A 20,484-nucleotide genomic window follows, 5' to 3' on the forward strand; every position below is an offset into this window, starting at 1 on the left:
ATGCATAAGTGACATACTAACTGCAGCAGCTGAATGCCAACATAACTTGCAGCAACCAAAGTTTGTAGTATAGACATGGCCTTATTTTTCTAGACATGGTGACCCTATGACATCTAAATGATCTGTTGCCACACAGTTGCTGCCCTATATTTCCCTTCAATTCTTCCATGAAATGCAGCAGCTTCTCTGCTCTCAGACCTACCTTAAGCCTAAAGTGAACCCAAATCCTTGGTACCTTCTGTAGGCAAATACAGAAATAGATTTAAAGTCTTAGCAGGACTAGCTGTACAAATAAAAAGCCTTAAATTACTGAAGATAATTAACAGCTTCCTTAACAAAACAACTGAATTAAACCTTGTGCCTTACAATCCTAATAAAAGTCTGGTTATGATTCAGCAATCTACTAAACGTTGCATGTGTGCATTTTGTTCTTTTGTACAAATAGCTTTGTAAAGCTGCTTTAAAGTTATTTACATTTTGTACCACTCCATCACCTTATACCTAATACAATGCATGGGCTATTTGAAACATTGTCTACAATGTTTGTCTCAGATTACAAATGTGGTCACTTGTTAGGGTGACTGTCTTTTACAAATATTAAATCCATTTTACAGTAAGAGTTATAAATAAAAACCAAAATATAACAAATCTGCAGAAACTGCTTTTTTCACCCTGTGGATCACTGGATTTTTCTCTTTGCTCCCCTCCACCCCCGCCCGTCTCTGCTAAGCAGAATGCAAACAAACAATCTCAGTTGTGTTAGCCTTTGAGTTCAGCTTTCAAACCCATGTGGTTCAAATGGATTTGAATTTAGGGTGAAGCAAGTTCATTTTACCCCTTAATCAAAAAGATAATCTTCAGATATAGGTGGATTAAATTTGGGCCACATATTTTACATACAAATTACGTGCAGAGTTAATGATCTGAAAAACTGAGTGCCTGATCCCACTCTCATTGAAGTCTATGGTAACTCTCTCTCTAGGCTGTGGGGTGCAGGATCAGATCCTTATACTGCCTATGATACACCTTGATTAGAAATGGAATCAACCAGACCTGGACTCCAAATATCCCCAGACCTGGATGCGTTCAAACTGGATTTAAAGGTTGGAGCTATAGTCTCTCTTTAGTTCTCCTAATAGGAAGATGTTTTTTATGTGGCATGATCTATGTTAAGGGTTCTAAACAGTTAAGCATTAAACAGTGATAGGATGGGCAATTCTATTTACTGTTTGATTGGTCACACACACTTCGTAAAAGTGATGGGTAAAAGGATTTCCTTATGTTAATTATTAAGCAAGTTGAGGTTTACTATATATATTATCCGATATTTGTAATCACACAGTGACATAATGCTACTATTACACATTTCAGGGAGAGTTCACTCATGGGTCATACAAGGCTACGTGCCACATAAGTTCTGCTTAAGCCTTCAAATCGAGACTTGAGAGGTAGACTTTAGGCCTGCATTCCTTGCACACCCCAAATTCCCTTTAAAATCAGATGTGCAAGGCCTATAGGGTTAAGCCTGTGGTGTGCAAAGAGGCTATTATTTGGTAATTCATAGGGATATCAGCAATTTTAAAATTTCATTTTGCATTCTGTATGTTTGCATGCAGGGCCGGCTTTAGGCCGACTCCCCAGAATAGAGTCCCATGCCTAAGAGGGCCCCGCACGCGTGCTTAAGAGGGCTCTGCGCCTTAGGTGCCTTTTTTAAATTTTTTTTTTTTTGTACATATACCCGGCAGCGGTCCGGGTCTTCGGCGGCACTTCAGCGGCAGGAGGTCCTTCACTCGCTCTGGGTATTCAGCGGCATTTCAGTGGCGGGGGGGTCCAGAGCAAGCAAAGGAGCCCCTGCCGTCGAAGTGCTGCCAAAGACTCGGACCACCACTGAGTATTCGAATCGGGCCCTGCAGTTCGTAAAGCTGGCCCTGTTTGGATGTAATTGTTTCAATTTGTTTACATGCTAGACTGGAACATAGATTGGTGTATTTATTAGATACTTTGTACGTGGTGTATTTTTTAATATTCAGGGTGCTGGAATAATTTTCATAGCGGGGGTGCTGAGAGTTTTTGAACCAAACTGTAAACCCTGTATATAATGGAAACCATTTCAAGACAGAGAGTGCTGCAGCATCCCCCCCTACCCCCGCCACACACACACCCCTAGTCCTTACACCTAGGACCAGCGCTAGGGTTTCTCATGCCCTAGGCGCATGGCCATTTCGCCGCCCCCCTACGCTGATCCCGCGGCTCCGGTGGAGCTGCCGCAGTCATTCCTGCGGAGGGTCCGTTGGTCCGTGGCTCCGGTGGAGCCGCAGTCATGCCTGCGGGAGGTACACTGGAGCCGCGCGAGCAGCCGACCGTCCGCAGGCATCACTGCGGCAGCTCCACCAGAGCCGAGGACCAACGGACCCTCTGCAGGAATGACTGCAGCAGGTCAACCGGAGCCGCCTGCCTCCCTCACTCCCCTGGCAAAATGCCGCCCCCTGAATAATCCTGGCACTGTTGGGTCTAAACTTTTGGTGAACTTTGGGGAGCCAAAACACACCCAGACTGGCCGTCTCTGCATAATCCTTTCTGAACCCTTTATCGAACAAAGCACTGACCTGCAAACTACTCATGACACCCCCTTTATTAAGTAGCCATTAGCCTTTATCTCTATGCATTTACTTGTTAAACTTGCTTTTCCTGTAAAATCTTGATTGATTATGCATGACCATTATCTTTTGTTAATCACTTTGTTTACTTCTGTGTATAAATATTGATGCTCACCCCTAATAAAGGGGCCACACTTAATCTAAAGCTTTTTAGAGCTAAGGATAGTGTGAGCCCGTTGATCAACGCATTGGTGTCTGGTCTCTGACAGAATTGTGTGCCCCATACCAACTCCGCACGAACTCGGGTGCTGGAGAGGTGAGTGAGGACTTGCTTTATTACCTAACAATTTGGGGGCTCGTCCGGGATTCCTTCTGGTGCGGTACCTCTGTCCAGTGGTCAGACCACTCATATATGAATTGGCAAGGCGCCACAGGAGATTTCTCCCAGCCAATTCAATATTGAGGGGTCGTGTACTGGACAGCAGGGTAAACGCCAGTTGGAGGGCTCCTGTCAGACACCATGGGTCAAGGGACTAGCGTGCCTCTTGAGAGTCCATTGGGGATTGTAAATAAGTTATGGAACGAAGGGAAACTCCCAGTACAGACAGGAATGTCTAGGAAGAAGTTGTACACACTATGTGTAAGGAATTGGACTGGGTATACCGCGGTATTGGCCGACCCGGAGATGAGGTGGCCTTCGTATGGCTCTTTCGAACAGGCTGCCTTAAGAGGAGTAAAGAGCCTGATCGAAAAAGACCATCCGGGACAGTTATGTTACTGGTTTTGTTGGGACACAGCAGCAGAGCTGTGGAAATCTTTAAAAATTATGGCAGTCAGGTACTCTCCCGAGAGTGAACCCCCTCCAGGTTATTTCGATGAAGGGTGTAGACCACGGCGTGTTTTGACTCGTCAGCTGGTCCCCTCTGCACCTGCCCCTATTCCTCCGCAGGGGGACTCTCTCCATGTAGCAGAGGGGAATCTGCAGAATCCCAAATTGGAATTTCTGCAGAAGGATGAGGAGGAAATGGAGGGGCAAACCTCGGGAGGAGTAGTTACTAGACTAATGTCCAAACAGATACAGCAGGGTGCATGCCCCCCCCTGAGGATAGCCCAGAGGATGTCCCCTTCAAATCTCTTGCGAGTAATAAAAGTATAGTTAGAGAGATGCCTTTACAGGTGCACCACCAGCTCAGCCCATTCCCCAGGCCTGGATCAACTACGGGAAACAGCAGCAGCTGCAGCAAACTCAGCCTCCTCAATGACGGTACCCTGGGGGCGAAGACAAACAATGTGATGGTCTTATTTCCTTAATGTCTTTAGCCGGCTCCTTTCTCACTTTCTCCCCTCCCAGCAAAGAGCCTCGTTTAACCCTTTCAGTCCAGGGACTGCCTGTCTCTTTCCTCATTGATACTGGGGCTACTTTCTCTCTTTTAAATCATGCCCCCTCTCCCTGGCTATCCTCTGAGGTTAAAACTGCGACTGGGGTGGAGGGCAACCCACAGTCTCTGGAACTCACTTTGCCTTTGAATGTTGTTTATGCTGATAAATGTTTTCCTCACCGTTTTCTTTTTTCCCCAGCTTGTCCGATCCCTTTGATGGGCCGGGATTTACTCTGTAAGCTTGAGGCTACTTTAACATGCACTCCTGAAGGGGTAGGATTATTGATGACAGTGTTAGGAGATTCGGCCCCTACTCAGGGTAATTGGGAAACACCCCCCTCTCTCTCCCCTGACCTCACTGACTTGCCTCCAACCCTCTGGGGAATTTCTGACACTGATGTTGGCCTGCTCCTTTCGGCAGAGCCCGTAAGGATTCAGGTGAAGCCTTCCTTAACCCCCCCCGTCAGTCCCTCAATACCCCCTGTCGCTGGAAGCCCGGGAGGGCATCCGCCCCATTATCGAGGGATTCATTGCACAAAAGCTAGTCCGCCCTCAGCGCACTCCCTGTAACACCCCTATACTGCCTGTCAAAAAGCCTCCTAAAAAGGACGGAGACCCTGTTCGTTGGTGCTTTGTACAGGATCTACGAGTTGTTAATCAGTATGTGGTCCCTCTTCATGCAGTAGTTCCTGACCCAGCTACTATCATCAGCCAAATCCCCTGGGATGCTGAGTGGTTCACTGTTATTGACTTAAAATCAGCTTTTTTCAGCATTCCTGTGCACCCAGACTCTCAGTATCTCTTTGGTTTCACCTGGGAGGGACAAAGTTATGTCTGGCAACGACTCCCTCAAGGCTACAGAGACAGCCCCACGATTTTCAGCCAGTGCCTCCGCCATGACTTGGAAGGTTTCACCAGTCTGCAGGGATCCACATTGGTCCTATACGTAGATGACATCCTATTAGGTAATCGCGAAAAAGCTGCCCTCCGCATCGATGGTAAGGCACTTTTATTATACCTACACACCAGAGGCCACAAGGTAGACCCTAAAAAGATTCAGTGGGTCTCACAAAAGGTCCGATATCTGGGCTTCCTGTTAACCCCAGAGGGAAGACAGATGAACCCAGCCCGCATAAAGACTATTCAAAACTGCCCTCTACCGAACACCAAGAAACAACTTCGAGGTTTCTTAAAATTAATTGGCTTCTGTCGCCCCTGGTTGCCGTCCTGCGGGGAGTTAAGCAAACCGCTCCACCGACTCACTGCTAACCTTGCTCCTGACCCTTTGTAGTGGTCCCCGGACACTATTCAAGCCTTTCAGTTACTCAAGGACAGTGTGGCCTCCTCCATGTCTCTCCGTCCCCCCAATTACAGCAAACCCTTTCACCTTTTTGTCCACGAGAGGGGCGGAATTGCTAGTGGTGTCCTTACCCAGCTGAGCGGGCCCCACCATTTCCCGCTTGCTTTTTACTCTCAGCAAATCGACCCTGTCGCTCAGGGAACCCCATCCTGCACCCGGACTCTGGCAGCAGCTGCCCTGCTGATCACAAAGGCAAAGAGCCTAACCCTGGGTCATTTTACCACGGTTTGGACCTCTCATGCCTTGTCAGCCCTTCTGCGTAGGGGCACAACCCAAGTCTTTTCGGCCCATCGTCAGCAACAGCTAGAGGCTGAACTCTTAGAAGACACTAACCTAATTTTTGAAAGGTGTGGACCCCTTAATCCAGCTACCTTGCTTCCTGACCTGCCAGTCCTCCAGGATCAGCACGACTGTGTGGAAGTAGTTTACAGCATCTTACAGATAAGAGACAACCTGTTTGACGTGCCACTGGACAACCCCGATTGCATCCTCTTCTCGGACGGAAGCTCCTTCTATGTTGATGGCAAGCGTTTCACTGGTTATGCTGTCACCTCTGAATGGGACATTCAAGAGGCCGCCTCACTGCCAGGCAACTGGGGAGCCCAAGCCGCTGAACTCTATGCCCTGGCCCGAGCTTGCCAGTTGGCCGCTGGTAAGACCGTTACCATTTTTACTGATAGCAAATATGCTTTTGGAGTTGTGCATTGTCATATCCACCTCTGGAAGTTTCGAGGTTTCCAGACAGCTGCCGGTAAACCCATTCAGCACCTCCCCCTCATCCACAAGCTTTTGGACACCCTCCAAAAACCCTCTGTCCTGGCTGTAGTTCACTGCCGGGCCCATACTAAAGATAGTAGCCCCGTTACCCGTGGGAATGCCCTGGCTGACGCCTCCGCTAAGAAGGCTGCCACCTTACCTTTAGCCATGCCCACATTGGCTATTGCAGCCTCCTCCTTTACTCCACCGCACCCCGTACCAGTACCCGCTGCTGAACTACAATCGTGGGAGAGCCTCGGGGCCACTCTGGTCAAAGGGACCTGGCTTATGCCAGATGGCCGAGCCTGCCTCCCTCGCTCCACATACCCCGTGGCAGTTCGCTGGCACCATGATAAAGGGGGTCACTACGGCACGCACGCCCTCGTGGACACTATCGCTCGCTTTTGGTATGCTCCAGGCATTCAACCCTATTGCCTATCAATAGTGAAAGCATGCAGCACATGTCAGCGTAATGGACCTGCTCCGCCTCTTAACAAAATTAAGGGTGGAAGACCTCCGCCTGCTGCTCCATTTCAACATCTTCAAATTGACTTTGCAGATATGCCAAAGGCTTTTGGGAAAAAGCACCTCCTTGTTTTGGTTTGCCCTCTGACTTCCTGGGTCGAAGCTTTTCCTACTGCTAATTGTACTGCTGCCACAGTGGCGAAAATTCTCCTTAGAGATATTGTACCCCGTTTTGGCATCCCTCTTGTGCTCGACTCAGATCGCGGACCTCACTTTACTGGTCATGTCCTTGGCCGTTTAGAACATTTCACACTCCTTTCATACACCCTACCACCCCCAGTCTAGCGGGAAAGTTGAGCGTATGAATAGGGAACTTATGTTTACATTGGCTAAATACTGTCAGGAAACAGGATTAAAGTGGCCTCAGGTACTTCCCTTGGTCCTGTTTCACCTTCGTACTCGCCCAACCCGCGCATTGGGATTATCCCCCTTTGAACTGCTCTATGAACACCCCCCCTTTTCAAAGGCGGGGCGCTACCACGTGCTGATGTTTCACTATTGGGAGGGGATCATTTAACCGCGTGTCAGTTTGTCTCCCTACAGGCTCGCCTCCGTACCCTTTGGAAAGCCTCGCAGTTTTCCCAGACCGTGCCGCTGGAGGAACAGATCCACCCGTTCCAACCAGGGGACTTCGTCTGGGCCAAAAAGTTCGTTCGTGACGACACCCTCCAGCCAAGGTTTACTGGACCCCACCAGGTTCTTTTAACAACCCAGACTGCAGTGTTCCTGGAAGGACGCAAATCTTGGATCCACCACTCCCACGTCAAGCCAGCCGTAGTGGACCACAGTGACGGACCAGCAGCTCTTGTCACCACTGAGGACACTGCCTTCGACCAGTGGACCAGCTTACCTCTCTCAGACATTAGACTTAAATTGACTCGAAAAAAATGAGAGGACCCTTTATTCTGACAACTGTATGTTTTTTTTTGTGCTTTTTTAGTTTATTTTCTGCTTATGAAGAATGCTGTGTTTTTGTAAATGACACCTACTCTAACACTTTTCAACGTACCAAACACCTAAGGGAAATGGCTAAAACTACTCCTCTGGCCAGCCACCTTATGATTGGTGGGGAGCCTTATGAAATTGGCTGCCCGGATTTGGGTGGGTTAAAAAAAAAAAACAACTCTTGGTGGGTGGTGTTGGGGCCATAGTAGTCCTTATAATACTGTGTTGCTGTATTCAGTGTGTCCCCTCCCTCATAAACTCATGTAAGTCAGTTTATTCTTTTCCCACTTCAGCTAATAGCCTTACTCTCTTCGAATTGGCCCAGGCTGAAATTGCCAAGCGGCCCTTGAGATCTTGAAATAGGGTGTAGCTTTTTGATTAATAGTTATCTCAAAGCTACAAATGGAGGAATGTTGGGTCTAAACTTTTGGTGAACTTTGGGGAGCCAAAACACACCCAGACTGGCCGTCTCTGCATAATCCTTTCTGAACCCTTTATCGAACAAAGCACTGACCTGCAAACTACTCATGACACCCCCTTTATTAAGTAGCCATTAGCCTTTATCTCTATGCATTTACTTGTTAAACTTGCTTTTCCTGTAAAATCTTGATTGATTATGCATGACCATTATCTTTTGTTAATCACTTTGTTTACTTCTGTGTATAAATATTGATGCTCACCCCTAATAAAGGGGCCACACTTAATCTAAAGCTTTTTAGAGCTAAGGATAGTGTGAGCCCGTTGATCAACGCATTGGTGTCTGGTCTCTGACAGAATTGTGTGCCCCATACCAACTCCGCACGAACTCGGGTGCTGGAGAGGTGAGTGAGGACTTGCTTTATTACCTAACAGCACCCTAGGCGATTGCCTAGGCTGCCTAAATGGTAGCGCCGGCCCTGCTTACACCTATGCTTACCTATAGAGATCAGGCAATCATAGCTGCTTTTCCTAACACTATTTCAAGGGCCCTAAAGATCTCAGACGCCACTGATTTACCACAACTCTGATTTCTGGCTTTGTAAAACCTCTAGATGTTATTTAACCAGAGCTAAACATAACAAACATAAACAATAGAGTTCAATGACCTTTCTACTTCTTACTCCACAAGGGAAAGTCTAATCTTAGAAAAACCCAGTAGTGCTTCCATTGCTGATAACAGTCTAGTTATTCCAGTCCCCTCTGTTATCCTGTTCTCTCTCCAACCAATGGCCTTTCACATTCATACCACCACCACACTGTTCCATTCAGGAATTCAAGCCTCTGGTGCCCAGCAACATATGCTTTTTCTTTTCTTTTTCGAGAAGTTGTAACATATCCATACAGACATATTCAATTCACTTCAATGACAATGCAAACACAGCAGGAGTACAGATTTAACAATAACAGTATGAAATATTCATAGAAAAAGACATCAGAGCATTATAAGATAAACAATTCCTTAACTTCCCTGTGATGGGGTTTGACTCACCACCATGGTGTCTCCTACTAGCCATCCTGGGAATTAGCTCAGGGTTGCCAGTGCACCCTCCTCAGGTGGTGTCTTGCCTGTTGTCACTCCTGTCCCCACATCAAGGACCCACATCACTCTCCGGACTGCACTGTCCTCTTCAGGACAGAGCCCTCTGGCTGTGCCCCACTCAGTTCTTTCCTCCCTTCTGGGTGACCAACAGTCCTCAGTCCAACCACTTGCCTCAGTGGCAATATGCAGTCCAGGTTCTAACCACTCATCTGAGTAGCATACTGCACTCCACAGTCCTCCTCCCTCAAACTCCAGGGAGTTACTGCCTCTACTTTACTCAGCAGCCCCTTCTTATGTGGGCCAACCTGGCCCTGATTGGCTCCTCCAATAAACCTCCCCTAATTCGCTGGCACTACAAGCCTTTTCTTTATTGGCTGCCTCCTGCACAGCATCCCCAGGGTTGCATTAAACCCTTACATACCAGCAAGGGGCAGCCACCCCATCACACACTCTCCCCCTTAAGACCACACACCCAAGGGGGTAAAGAAGGTGGTTCTATCTTCCCAGATTCCCTTGCAGCTGAGCCCAGAAGGTGTCTCTCTCTTGGCTCAGGCTCTCCACCAAGAGGAGCAGCCTGTCTCTCTCTTCCAGGGTCTGAGTTCCCAGCATAGAGTGTCCTGCTCCTGTGTGCTTTTCCCTGTCAGGGCTCCCACCGTAGTTTGTCCTACACCTGCATGGTTTCTCCTCTTTTTCTAGGTCCTCTCTGCCCCACTCAACTTACCCATCATCACCCTACCTGCTGGATATGGGAGATGGCTGTCTATCAGGGCCATGATCCCCCCGGCCCCTCACTCTGATCAGCCTCTGGCTGAGCCCAGTGCTCAGGCTTCCCCCTCCTTTTCCTCTGAGGGCAATGTCTTTTTATTAAGCCATTACTATGAGGCGGTTGCTATTGTAATAAAGATTTCAAAACCACAAAACTGTACCTAAGACAAGATACTGGGGAAATCACTTGGAAACCTCTGAATCAAAGCAAATCTTTTAAAAGCGCTAAACAAATGCTGTGGACTCTTAGAATAATGAACAGTGCGCAACTCATCAGAAACCCCTTCCTATCACGACTAGCTGAAAAGACTGAAGACATTTAAAACTGACAGTTTCACCGAGCTGTGGAGGAGCTGCAGCAATTCACCTGAGGTTTAAACCACCTTGGTTTCTGAATTTGCAAACCTCAAATGTTTTTGTATCAAAGGCACTTTGAAGCCCACAACACTGAGGCTCCATTACCACATACAAGAAACTGGGTTAAGGAAAGAGGAAGTGGTTTAAAGTAGAGGTAAGAAGTGGGTTTACTGTTTTCTACCTCATTGATGCAGAGATTCCTATGGAAGCATCAAAAACTCATTTCAACAGGCTGCATCTTAAAACTATGTACAGTACTTGTTTTCCTTCACATAAAATACCTCAGACTGTTCAGTCACAGTGATTGCTTGACTGACTGAACATTCCAACACTTCTTTTTGGTACAATAAAAATGCATACTGTATATATTTTAAACAAACTTAATGGCAATTTAAAATATACTCATGGGGTTTTCCTAGGGTTTTTTACAGTTTTACTCTGAGAGGTAACAAGACCCCCAGATCTGTAACTTGTAGTCCTTGATGCTGTCCAAACAACTGATGAATACATATTATGATACTAGAAAGACGTGGCAGAAAAGCCTTTTAGATAAACAGAAGACAATAATTCACTGAAGCAAACTATTTCAAAATAGCATTCTTAAAAGGGCATACATATTTCTAATCAGTTCACAAACTGTGCTGAGCTTTCTGAATGTGATGGATGTGGAGTAGCCGTGTGTAATTTATGAATGCTGTCTGTTTAAGATGTTTACAGTACTACAGCGTTGCAGTAGCTTCTGTTGGCTGAGTTTATTGCACATAGGAGAGGCTCCTTGCATCCCGCCATTCCTCTCTCCTCCCACAAGCTCCCTTTGTGCTCCCTTCTGTCCTCCCTCATACCAGTGTCCTCTATTCTCACCAATATCAGGGACTGTGGGCACAGAGCCATCCACCCTTTTGTTTTTCCAATTTCCCCCAAATCAATAGGGTTGTAGCCTAAGTTCCCTCTAAGCTGCATGGCCATGCGGAGGTGCTCAGGGCTGTGGCGGGAAGAGATTCCTCTCCCCCAGCCCCGGACTCAACCCAACCGAGCCACAGACGTGCTGCAGCTGGGGGAGACGTGCCCCTCCTCCAGCCCAGACCCGGCACAGACCTGCCAGGGCTGGGGGAGAGGTGCCACTCCTCCAGCCCCAACCCAGCCCCAGCCCAGTCCTGCCACTGTTGCAGGAGAGAAGCCCTAGCCCAGGTGCTGCTGTGGTGGAGAGAGAGCTGGGGGGACTCCTTTCTCCCCGCCATAGTCCTGGGGCAGCCTGTACCCCAAACTCCTCATCCCCGGTTCTACCCCAGAGCCCCCACCACAACCCTCTGCCCCAGCCTAGAGCCCCTCATTCCCAACCCCACCCCAGAGCCCACAACCCTAGCTGGAGCACTCATCCCTCCATTCCCCAACTCTCTGCCCCAGCCTTGAGCCCCTTCTCACACCCCAAACCCCTCATCCCCAACCCCACCCCAGAGTCTGCCCCCCAGCCAAAGCCCTCACCCCCCTGCCCCCCAAGCCCAGTCCTCTGCCCTAGCTCTAAGCCCCCTCCCACATCCCAAACCCCTCATCCTGGCCCACCCCAGAGTTGCACCGCCAGCCAGAGCCTTCACACTCTCCCCCTGCGCACTAACCCTCTGCCCCAGCCCTGAGCCCCCTCCCGCACTCCGAACCCCTTGGCCCCACCCCCACCACATGAATTTTGTTATGTGCACCAATATGGAAAAGATGCATCACCCATCACCTCCATATTGGTGCACATAACAAAATTCATTCCACACATGGGTGGGAAAAATTAGAGGGAACACTGTAATGGCCATTGATGACTAGAACACTGTTTAAAATTGAGTGGGTGCAGCATTCAAAAGTTATCACATTAAATACAGACAAATACCATAGATTTGAGAGTAAGGCCTTCACAAGCTTGGCCAATGGCTATACCTGGTTAATAGGCTGGTTAAACCAACAGGGACAATCAATAGTAGAGCAACTGAGCCTGAGGAGAATGGCTTGACCTCCCATATCCCCATCAAACTGGTTTGGACCAACTAGGCCACACAACCCAGGAACAGAGAGAACAAAGAAATCTGGCTGGCTGAAAAGTGATTCTCTAGAGGAGAAAGGCAGTTTGGGGGGGCGAGGGGCGGCAGTTATCGCTAGGAAGCCATTCAGACTGACACACAGACACCTGCTAGGCTTCCTAGAGTTCTATCAGTGGATGGTAAGCCTTTAGGTAAGCCTTTCCTATTAAGTTATGGTATATTATTCCTACTGTTAAGATGAATCAGTACTTTGTTTTATGAAGGTTGTCTGGTCACCCTATTCACCGTTGCTCACAGACTGCCAAATGGGAAGGTGCTGAGTACAGTTGGATCTGTTGGGGCAACCACTGTCGATATGGAGGATACTGATCTAAAAGTGGGAGAATTGCATGATTTCACCCAAGGAGAGGTAAAGGCATGAGGCCTGCCACCTGACTAGTGGAGTGCATTCAGAGACCTGAGAGGAGACAGAGGTGCTGCTGGCCACTAACCATGGCACTGAACTCCTGTGTTTGATGGAGAGGTTTTCTGTGGGATGGGTTGGAGGGGGAAGTTGTTTTTTTGTGTTTTTATTTTAATCCTTACATCAACTAATATAAAGTTTGGTGTTGGAACGCTGAATATGCTTCAGTCTAGATCCTGAATAGCCTCTGGTACTCAGTAAACATGTATTTTTAAAATACATCAGCTGAGGAAGTATCACTGGAAAACCACTATCTTTATGTTAAATTACGTTACCAGCGCTTGGCTGATACCCATTCATTGTGCTTATGTTCAGAAGCCTCAGAAAGGCAGTAAGCACCAGAACCACTTCCAGGCTGGAAGAGGAGAAGGACTCACAGGCCGAGCTGCAGACAGGAGAGAATAGGCAGACATGCACACCTACACACAGAGAGATATCCAGAAGCAGGTCTTATGCAGAGGGATGGACTTTGCTATTCAGACAAGTCTGCAGAGTTGCATTGGAAACCTACCCGGTGTCCATCAAAATTTAATAAAATCCAACAGGTTTCCTTGGAATGTTTTGATTTTTTGAATTGGTATTTTCCAAAGGAAAAATATTCTGTAAGAAAATTTCCAACCAGCTCTACTGTTGGGCATATGTTATGGTGTTGTGCATGACACTTTCGGTATGAAATACATGTCTTTCCATATGGCCACAGATGTGTATACTTACTAATTACTATATGCAAAAGTTAACACAATATTAGTACAATATAAAGGGTAACAAGAAAACTTTCTACAACTACATTAGAAGCAAGAGGAAGACTAAGGACAGGGTAGAACTGTTATTCAATGAAGGAAGGAAACTATAACCGAAAATGTGGAACTGGCAGAAGCTGTAAATGACTTTTTTGTTTCAGTTTTCACCAAAAAGTTTAGTAGCAATTGGACATCTAATTTAATGAATGCCAGTGAAAATGAGGTAGGATCAGAGGCTAAAATAGGGAAAGAACAAGTTAAAATTACTTAAGTAAAATATTTTCAAGTCACTGGGGCCTGATGAAATACATCTCAGTAAACTCAAGGAGCTGACTGAGGAGATATCTGAGCCATCAGCAAGTATCTTCAAAAAGTCATAAAAGACCGGAGAGATTCCAGAGGACTGAAAAATGGCACTATATTTGCCAATCTATAAAAAGGGGGATAAGGACAATCCAGGGAATTAAAGACCAGTCATCCTAATTTTAGTACCCAGGGAGATAATGCAGCAAATAATTAAACAATCAATTTGCAAACACCTAGAAGATAAAAAGGGGATAAGTAACAGTCATGGATTTGTCAGGAACAAATTGTGTCAAACCAACATAATAGCTTTGGCAATAAGCCTTCTGGATAGCGGGGAAGTAGTAGATGTGGTATATCTTGCCTTTAGCAAGGCTTTTGATACTGTCTCACATGACCTTCTCATAAACAAACTAGGGAAATAGAACCTAGATGGAGCTACTGTAAGGTGAATGTGTAACTGGTTGGAAAACAATTCCCAGAAAGTAGTTATCAACAGTTCACAGTCAAGATAGACAGGCATATTGAGTGGGGTCCCTCAGGGATTGGTCCTGGGTTCAATTCTATTCAATACCTTCATCAATGATTTAGTTAATGGCATGCAGAGTGCACTTATAAATTTTACAGATGATACCAAGCTGGGAGGGATTGCAAGTGCTTTGGAGGATAGGATTAAAATTCAAAATGATCTGAACAAAATGGAAAAATGGTCTGAAGTAAATAGAATGAAATTCAATAAGGACAAATGTAAAGTATTCCACTCAGAAGGAACGATCAGTTGCACACATACAAAATGGGAAATGATTACCTAGGAAGGAGTACTGCAGAAAGGGATTTGGGAGTCATAGTGGACCACAACCTAAATATGAATCAACTATGTAACACTTGCAAAAAAAACTCAAACATCATTCTGGGCTGTATTAGCTTAAGTGTTGTAAGCAAGAAACAAGAATTCTTCTGCTCTACTCTGCGCTGATTAGGTCTCAAATGGAGTACTGTGTCCAATTCTAGGCACCACATTTCAGGAAAGATGTGGATAAACTGGAGAAAGTCCAGAGAAGAGCGACAAAAATGATTAAAGCTCTAGAAAACATGACCTATAAGGGAAGATTGAAAAAATTGGGTTTGTTTAGTCTTGAAAAGAGAAGAGTGAGAGGGGACATGATAACAGTTTTCAAGTACATAAAAGGCTGTTACAAGAAGAAGGGAGAAAAATTGTTCTCTTTAACCTCTGAGGATAGGACAAGAAGCAACGGGTTTAAATTGCAACAAGGACAGTTTAAATTGGACTTTAGGAAAAACTTCAAACTGTCAGGATGGTTAAGCACTAGAATAAATTGCCTAGGGAGGTTGTGGAATCTCCATCATTGGAGATTTTTAAGAGCAGGTTAGACAAACATCTGTTGGGCATGGTCTAGATCATACTTATGTGCGGAGAACTGGACTACAAGGCCTTTCAATGTCCCTTCCAGTCCTATGATTCTATGATTTTTCACTCATCCTTCACTAAGATTTTTCAACCTGTTTCTGAATGGAATCTGGTATTTTCCTCCTGCTTCATGATGTGATGCTAAGCTGATGAGAATTCAACGCCTTCATGATGCCTGTTTGGCACACCTGGCATGGCATCTTGAGTACTGTCTCAATTTGCTTCCTCTGAGGTTTGTTTAAATATTCAAGGATGCAACACATCTGGTACAGCTGTTTGTAATCCACTCTGGATAGCTATGTTTGAAATATCTAAGCTATTGATCCATTTCACTTTTATGTTGACATTTATGTAACAATTTTGTGTAGGAACATAGGAATTGCCATACAGAATCAGATCAGTCTTGTATTCTGTCTTAAACTGTAGTCAGGAGCAGCTGCTTAAGAGGAAAGTACAAGAAAGCCTGAAGTAGGCACTTATGGGATAACCTACTCTCCCCACTCCCTCCAAGAAAAGTATTTTTCTAGCTCCCTTTAGGGCGTCTACACTGCACACCATGTGTAGTTACACACTGCAGTGTGCAGCTAGATGTGTCAGTGAAAGGCTCTGGCAGTGGGAAGGCAGTGGGGAAAGGCTCCAGCAGCAGAGAGCCATTGGAGCCTTTTCCTACTGCCAGAGCTTTTCCTCTGCCAGATCCTTTTCCTGCAGTAGGGAAAGATATTGGCAGTGGGGAAGCAGTGGGACACCACATTACTAAAAATAGCAGTGTAGACTAGGGAGGCACTGCTGAGGTGTGTAGACAGCCATGTAGGGTACATATATGATCCGTGCCTGCTTGGTGTAGCACTCTGTTCCCCTCTAGTGGCAGCTAGACATTAGTAAGCCTGCTACAGCCTTGGCTAAGAGACAGGAATCTTTTAGCTCATGCACCAAGCTTCAGAGGTCCCAGGTTTGATCCCGGCTGATGATGATCAGAGTCTGTCAACGTTACTACAGGGTTCTGGCAACTTTGCTCGTCTAAGCAGTATCTCACTGTCTACACTGCTATTTATACCTGTGCGGAGGGGCATGTAGTGCATATACACTATATGCTGGCATAAGGAGAGTGCAGTGTAGACATACCCTTAGCTACAAGTTGACTTATGCCCTGAAGTATAAGGGTTTCTATCCAGTCAAAAACTTAGGTTTTTTTAATCCTTACTCTTACCATTCTGGATATTCTTGGTTGGTAAATTTTTAAAAGCACTTAAGCCACATTTTCAAAAGTGACTCAGGTCCAGATTCTCAAAAGTATTTAGGTTCTTAACTCCTATTGAAATCAGTGAATCTGGGCCTTCGGCACCTGTGATTTAAGGTCTAAATGTCTATGTCACTTTTGATAATGAAAGCTATATCCCTTTATATGTGACCTGCATCTGACGAAGTGGGTATTCACTCACGAAAGCTCATGCTCCAAAACGTCTGTTAGTCTATAAGGTGCCACAGGATTCTTTGCAGCTATATCCCTATCCATAGTAGTCCAAATCTCTTTTGACTCCTGATAAGCCATTAATCCCAATCATATCTATTAGTCGCAAAGGCTAATTTCCTCAAAGATCTGTCAGAAATGTCTGGTTGACAACTCCCAATGGCACAAACAGATCAACTGTTGGATTTGAACACTGTCTTGCAAAATTATCATTAAAATTAACCAGCCCAAGCATGCAGTTTCATCATGATACTGAAAAATAAAAAATAGCATTGTATTTGCTTGATAAAATATGATACTGAAAAATAAAATATAGTATTGATATTGCTTGTTCACTGTGGACAAATGGTTAAGTAAAATTTGGCAAGGCTTATTTAACATGCCTGCATAGATAATGACCATGCACAGTACTGCAAATTATCTGAAGGCAGGATAAAGAACTTAATGGACCAGTGGTCTGATTCAGTAGGCAATTTCCATGTTCCTAAACTGCTGCCAATGTCTCTAATAGCCTCATGTCACAGCAAAGACCCCCTCACTAACACTCAGCTCTTATCAATTGAAAAGCATAGCACTGACTAAGAGCCAGAAGAAACCTAAACCAGTAGTTCTCAAAGCCAGTCCACCGCCTGTTCAGGGAAAGCCCCTGGTGGGCCAGGCCGGTTTGTTTACCTGCCGCATCCACAGGTTCGGCCTATTGAGGCTCCCACTAGCCGCAGTTCACCATTCCAGGCCAATAGGGGCTGCAGAAAGTGCGACCAGCATATGCCTTGGCCTGCACCGCTTCCTACAGCCCCCATTGGCCTGGAGCGGCGAACTGCGGCCAGTGGGAGCCGCGATCGGCCGGACCTGTGGACGCGGCAGGTAAACAAACTGGCCCAGCCCGCCAGGGGCTTTCCCTGAACAAGCGGCAGACCGGCTTTGAGAACTACTGACCTAAACTGTTGCTGGCTGAGAAGTTGCGCTGATATTCAGGAATACTGCCACCATATGGGAAACGAGATCTAGACAAGAGTAGACAAATTTTTTTCCCAAGGGAAAACAGTAGCCAAATTTGTAACTTACAGATTTAAAGGATAATATACACCTTGCTCTCTAGACACCTTGCTTTTAAAGTCAAACCACATACAATAATCTTCAAAGTTCGAGAGATGCAAGACTTGCACAACCTACCCCATGGGGCAGCACCTACCAGGGCATGGGGCTTCTGCCCCAATGCCCCCATGGGGCAAAAGCCCCTCGTCCCACCACTCTGCTGCATGGCAAAAGCCCCTAGTCCCACCATCCTGCTGGAGGGCAAAAGTCCCGAGCTCCCCATGCCCAGCCTGGTAGGTGGACAACGTCGGGGCGCGGGGGGGAGGAGGTATGTGCATGGAGAGCTCCACAAGCCACACTTTAACTGTAAAAGAGCCACATGAGGTTCATGACCCATAGTTTGGCTATGCCTGGACTATAGCAAATTGTTGTGGGAATAGTTTCCACATTGAGAGGAAATATGAAAATTCTTGAACACACACAAAAACAAAATAATCATATCTTTAATAAGCCTACTCTGTGGATTGTACCACATGAAATTTAACCTGTAGATTGCTAACATAATCTTTAAGATTTTCTTGATATTTAGCACTTTTCAAAATAGAGCCATATTAACCTATATATCTGCTCCATTGTTTGTAAATAGTGTGGGAGGCAAATAAATTGTTTTCAATAATGCACAAACCTCACAATTAAATCATATCTCTTGACTTAGGATGAACTAACATAACACGGAGATGTATGTATCACACTGCATTGTAACACAGAAGTCATTTTAACATTTCACTTTCTAATAGAGGTATTTTTGTGCTGATAGGCAGTAAATCAAGAACCAGTACACCTACCCTTACAGTGAATACATAGTTTAGAAACACATTCTTCAATAAAGTGCAGTGATCATGCTTGGGTATTTTCAACTTTGTTAGGAGATAGAAATGTTTTGTCTACATATTTAGTTGTCAATTTACAATCATGTCCAGCCAGGCTTTACAGCAGAGGCTCTAGAGCAGTGGTTCTCAACCTATTTACCATTGTAGGCCACATATGGAGCTCTCTATGTGTTATGTGGGCTGCATCCCCACAATATATATACTGCCCTATGGCCCTGAGGATGTCGCATGGGCCACAGCTGTGTGCTGATTGGGCTGCAAGCAGCCTGTGGGCCAGTGGGTTGAGAATCACTACTCTAGAGCCAAGATTTAGCCCTTAGTTCCTGCTGTGACTGTATTACAACCTCCTCTTAGCTCTTCTGGAAAAGGTTAATATATCATAATGTTTTATTACCTTGGTCAGATTTAAATATCAGCTAACCTTTTAAAAGTGATAGATCCAATAAAACCAGTCAGGCCCCTAACCTAGATGTCATATTCGACTCAGACCTTTCTTTAGATCTTCACATCAAGATTGTCTAAAAATCTTGCCAATTCTTCTTCCATAACATCTCGAAGATATGGACTTTCTTATCCATCCACACACAGCCAAAACTCTCTTCCAGGCTCTCATCATCTCGAGTCTACTGCAACATCTTCTTCACAAACACAATTTTGCCCTGCTCATATCCATTCAGAATGATACTTCAAAGGCTGTTTTCCTAGTTTGTCACTTTAACCATGTATCCCCTCTCTTTGCATCCCTCTACTAGCTCCTTTTTTTCTCCAGCTCATCAAACATAAGTTTCTTGTTTTCACTTGCAAGGCTCTTCACAGCCTGTCCTGACCCTAACTATCATCTGAGATGTCAGCGCCTACCTCTGATCCACTCATGGCGCTAGCCTCTATCGCCTACTTGTTAAATTTTCAAATAAGCACCTTTGTGCTTTCTCCTGTGCTGCCTCTCACACTTTGAAGGTGCTCCCGTAAATATCTGCAAAGCTGCCTCCTTCAAATCCTTCTTTCAAACTCTCCTTTGCTGTGATGCCTACAAAAACCTGACAACAGTTAGGCAAATGCTAACTAGTATGGTCTCACTGTTTCCTTATCAGTCCTCATCTGTGTGTACCCATCTTCTGTCTCTTGTTTTTATAACTAGTATTACTTTTTGGGGCAGAGACCACCTTTTCTGTTCTGTATTTGTACAGCACCTAGCACAATGGGGTCCTGATCCATGACTGGGGCTCCTACATGCTACTGCAATACATAGTAAATAAAGTATCAGAGGGGTAGCTGTGTTAGTCTGGATATGTAAAAGCAGCAAAGAATCCTGTGGCACCTTATAGACTAACAGATGTTTTGGAGCATGAGCTTTCGTGGGTGAATACCCACCACATCAGATGCATGTAGTGGAAATTTCCAGGGGAAGGTATATATATGCAAGCAAGCTAGAGATAATGAGGTTAGTTCAGTCAGGGAGGATGAGGCCCTGTTCTAGCAGATGAGGTGTGAAAACCAAGGGAGGAGAAACTGGTTTTGTAGTTGGCAAGCCATTCACAGTCTTTGTTTAATCCTGAGCTGATGGTGTCAAATTTGCAGATGAACTGAAGCTCAGCAGTTTCTCTTTGAAGTCTGGTCCTGAAGTTTTTTTGCTGCAGGATGGCCACCTTAAGGTCTGCTATAGTGTGGCCAGGGAGGTTGAAGTGTTCTCCTACAGGTTTTTGTATATTGCCATTCCTAATATCTGATTTGTGTCCATTTATCCTTTTCCGTAGTTCATTCACACCATCACCGGTTCATTCACCTGCATGTCCACCAATGTAATATATGCCATCACATGCCAGCAATGCCCCTCTGCTATGTACATTGGCCAAACTGGACAGTCTCCTGCTGAAGTATTTTGTTTGTGTCTTTCTGTCTGTGTCTGTTCATTCCCAAGTCCTCTTACTACAA

The sequence above is a fragment of the Gopherus flavomarginatus genome, chromosome 4 (assembly GCF_025201925.1).
Source record: "Gopherus flavomarginatus isolate rGopFla2 chromosome 4, rGopFla2.mat.asm, whole genome shotgun sequence".
Lineage (NCBI taxonomy): Eukaryota > Metazoa > Chordata > Testudines > Testudinidae > Gopherus > Gopherus flavomarginatus.